Source organism: Coffea arabica, chromosome 5e (assembly GCF_036785885.1).
Source record: "Coffea arabica cultivar ET-39 chromosome 5e, Coffea Arabica ET-39 HiFi, whole genome shotgun sequence".
NCBI lineage: Eukaryota > Viridiplantae > Streptophyta > Magnoliopsida > Gentianales > Rubiaceae > Coffea > Coffea arabica.
This window is the reverse complement of record NC_092318.1, coordinates 15,236,377-15,240,802: the sequence shown is the minus strand read 5'-3', so window position 1 is coordinate 15,240,802 and position 4,426 is coordinate 15,236,377. Positions and strand designations below refer to the sequence as shown.

General features: G+C 31.8%; 1 non-coding gene across 1 annotated transcript; it reads right to left on the bottom strand.

The window, feature by feature from the left end:
- Positions 1 to 1,116: 1,116 nt before the first annotated feature.
- Positions 1,117 to 1,223, bottom strand: LOC113688719 (small nucleolar RNA R71). Its single transcript, XR_003448081.1, has one exon. It is a non-coding gene; the product is annotated as a small nucleolar RNA R71 (small nucleolar RNA).
- Between the last annotated feature and the right edge of the window lie 3,203 nt (positions 1,224 to 4,426).

Genomic DNA, 4,426 nt, shown 5'->3' with positions numbered 1-4,426 from the left:
TTTCTTGAACCATATGAACTAACATTTATATCTTCACCATGAGAGTAGGGAAGAATGATATTAGTGACAATCAATTCATCATGAGAGTGAGTCTTGATTAACTTTGGAAATGAATCCCTAATAAGACAAGAGTAAGTAGCAAGAGAATGATCATTTCACTTGTATTATTGACCATAAGTGGAATCTATGCCCTAGAACTTTGTATTTGGTAAATTTTTTTCAAAGATTTCATCTACAAGTTTATTTACAATTCTAGTTTATTTGACATAATTACTTTTATTGCTTATCTTATTTGTTGTCTAAATAACAGAGTGGAATAAATATCTAGTAATTGAAATTAAAGCTCCCAATGGGATTGACCCTTATACTTCCTAAACTATAGTTACGACCTATATACTTGCAGATAACGAGAGTATTTGAAATTAAATTTGAATGCATGTTTGAAATTCGTCAAGTTTTTGGCGCCATTGCCAGAGAGCGGCAATATTAGGACCTAACAATCCCTATTAGTTTAGACTTATTTTTTTTTAATTTTCTTTAATCTATTTCAGAGAGTTTGGTGTGAAATTTCAAGATTAATATATATAGTGAATGCACCGAGTTTTATGAGTTATTACTCATTTTGATACAAAAATTGAAGGATAATAAGGAGATAAAGAAAGAGTACATTATACGTGGAGGAGAAAAACACCAAATAGAGGGAATCTCTATCGAATTGCTTTTCGAAGAAGAAATGGCGGAACAAGAAGTAAATAGGCGAGCCCTTGGAAATTTTGCTCTACCGGGGATGTAAAGATCACAAATAAGCATAGCAAGGATTATGGTAAATATTAATAATTTTCAAATTGAACCATCTCTCATACAAACGGTTCAACAGTCTCAATTTGGAGGTAATGCCGTAGAAGATTTAAATGCTCACTTGGCTACATGTTTAGAGATATATGATACTATAAAAATGAATGAAGTGAAGATACTATTAGACTTAGGTTATTTCCTTTTTCATTGCATGATAAAGCCAATATATGGTTGTACTCTTATGCTTCTAATACTTTCACTACATGGGATGATTTATTTTATATTTTCTTAAATAAATATTTCTCACCCGGCAAGATGGCTAAACTTAGAATGGATAAAACTAGTTTTAGCCAACATGATGGTAAGTCATTATATGAAACTTGGAAAAGGTTAAGGAACTTGCTAAAGAAATGTCCACATTATAGACTTTTCGATTAGCTTATAGTGCAAACATTTTATAATGACTCGTCTTTTCAAACTAAAACTATAATTGATGCAACCGCAGGTGGAGTGTTAACGGGAAAATCACCCCTAGAAGTTCAAAATTTAATGGAAATGGCGGCTAATAATTATCAATGGATAAATGAGTGAGATAACTCGAGAAGACAAGCAAGTATGTTGAAATTGGATATTCTTAACATGTTGAGCACTTAAATGAACAATGTGGTTAAGTTGCTTAGTAAACAAGCCAAAAGTTGGTACTAGTTCATCATCCAATATAAGTGTTGCCAATTCATTCAACAATAGGAACCAAGGGGAGTTACCAAACAAAATGGAGGTGAATATGAGGGAGCATGTAAATGCCATTACTCTTCGTAGTAGTAGGCAATTAGAAGATCCTCCGATAGTAGAAAAAGTGTGAAAATGAGAATGAGGAAAAAGAATTTGAAAAATGAGGAAAAGGAAGTGTGGGGGAAAATAGCATGGAAAAGCAATATGTAGATCAACCTTCATCCTCCACTACTATTCCTATACCTCTAGTGGTTTCATTCCTTCAAAGGTTTAAGTCAATTAAGCGTGACAAAGAATTTGAAAATTTTGTGAAACTTTTTAAGCAATTGTATATTAATATCCTTTTTACTGATCCTATTTTGCAAATTCCTTCAAATGCAAAGTTTCTCAAGGAGATAACGAGTCGCAAAAGAAAATTAGAGGATTGTGAAACCATAACCCTAACTAAGGAATGTAGTGCTATTATTCAAAACAAACTACTACCAAAGCCGAAGGATCCGAGAGGTTTTTCATACCATGCACTATTGGTAACTTTGAATTTTCTAAAGGTTTGCGTGATCTCGGTGCAAGTTTTTTCTTAATTCCCTTGATTGTGACTAGACAATTAGATTTGCATGATTTTAGATGTACTAATATTATCTTGCAACTAGTTAATAGGTCTATTAGATATTCATTGGATGTGTTGGAGAATGTATTAATTAAAGTACAAAAATTTATCATTTTCATGAATCTTGTTGTGTTAGATATGGAAAAAGATATGCCTATGGCTATTATTCTTGGTAGACCATTTATAACAACTACAGGTACTGTTATTGATGTGAAAAATAGCAAGTTTAAATTTCAAATAGGAGAAGAGGAAGTAGAGTTTAACTTGAATGAGACAGAAAAATATCCTTCTTTTAATGATCATGCTTATTCCATTGGCACTGTTTGATGAAATAATCCAATAGTTGAGTTGAGTCAATATTAACTTCGACCCTCTTGAGATTTATTTGATAAGTTTAAGGTTGCAAGAGGGAGATAGTGAACAAGAGGAAGAATTGACTAAATATTTGAAATTTCAAGTACCCTATAAAAGAGGTAATGTTTATGAGAGTTTTGTACAAGGAAAAGGACTTCCACCACCTTCTGAGATTGAATCTCCAAAGCTTGAGTTCAAGTCACTTTTGAGCCATCTAATGTATGAGTTTTTTGGAACTAATGAAACTTTATCGGTAATTATTAGTGCTTACTTAGATGAGAAGCAATGTAAGAAACTATTAAGTGTTAAGGAAGCATAAAAAGGCAATTGGATGGACGCTCTCGGATATTCAAGGTATTAGTCCCCCTATATGCATGCATTGCATCTTTTTAGAGGACAATTGCAAGTAGATGATTGAATTGCAAAGAAGACTCAATCCAAATATAAAAGAGGTGGTAAGATTCAAAATTCTCAAATGGCTTGATGCAGGTATATTTTTCATATCTCTAATAGTGTATGGATAAGACCGATTCATGTTATTCCAAAGAAAGGTGGAACTACCATAATTAAGGGTAAAAAGGATAAAATGATCCCATCTAAACTAGTAATAGGGTGGAGAGTGTGTATAGATTATAGAAAGTTAAATGAGGTAACTAGAAAATACCACTTTCCTTTACCCTTTCTTGATCAATTATTAGAGTGTATAGTTGGTTATGAATTTTGTTGTTTCTTTGATGGTTTTTAGATTATAATCAAAAGTTATAACTCCAGAAGATCAAGAAAAGATGACCTTTACATACCCCTATGGCACCTTTGCTTTTAGAAAAACGCCATTTGTCCTTTGCAATGCTACCGCCACTTTTCACCGTTGCATAATGGCCATATTTTCTGATTATATTGAGAAAATTATGGAGATTTTTATGGATGATTTTTCAGTATTTGTTTACTTTTTTGATAATTGTCTCCATACTTTGGACTTGATTTTGCAGAGATGTAAAGAGACAAACCTTGTTCTAAATTTGGAGAAATGTCACTTTATGGTTAGAGAAGGTATTGTTTTGGGGCATGAAATCTCTTCAAAAGGCATTAAGGTGGACAAGCAGAAGTTATTGAGAGAATGTCACCTCCAAATAATGTTAAGGGGATCTAAAATTTTCTTGGGCACACAGGTTTTTATAGACGTTTTATTAAGGATTTTTTCAATATAGCGAAACCTTTATTGAATTACTTTATAAGGAAACCGTTTTTCACTTTAATGATGAATGCTTAATTGCTTTTGATAGATTGAAGAAGGAGTTGATTTCTACTCTTATTATTGTTTCATCGGATTGATTTTTACTATTCAAATTGATGTGTAATGCAAGTGACTATGCAGTGGGAGCAGTTTTAGAACAAAGAAAGGAAGGAAGGTTGTATGTGATTTATTATACGAACAAAGTATAAATGAAGCACAATTTAACTACACAACTACAAAAAAAGAACTATTGACGATGATATTTGTTTTAGATAAATTTAGATCCTATTCAGTAGGATCTAAAGTTATCATTTATACGGACCATTCAATTCTTAAATATTTGTTATATAAGAAAGAAGCAAAACCTTATTTAATCTGATGGATTCTCATATTGCAGAAATTTGATATGGATATTAAAGATAAAAAGAGATTGGAGAATCTTGTGACTGATCATCTTTCCAGACTAGAGTATATCCTTTCAAATGATTAAGTTCCAATTAAAGAGAATTTTTCGAATGAATATGTTTTAATAGTCACCAATTCTCCATGGTATGCAAATTTTGCTAATTATTTGGTAAATGATTTTTGCCAAATGGTTTCGATTATCACCAAATAAAATTTTTTTGCATGATATTAAAGTTACTTTTGGGAAGAACCATTGTTCTATAGACATTGTGCCGATGGTATGATTTGTAAATGTGTTC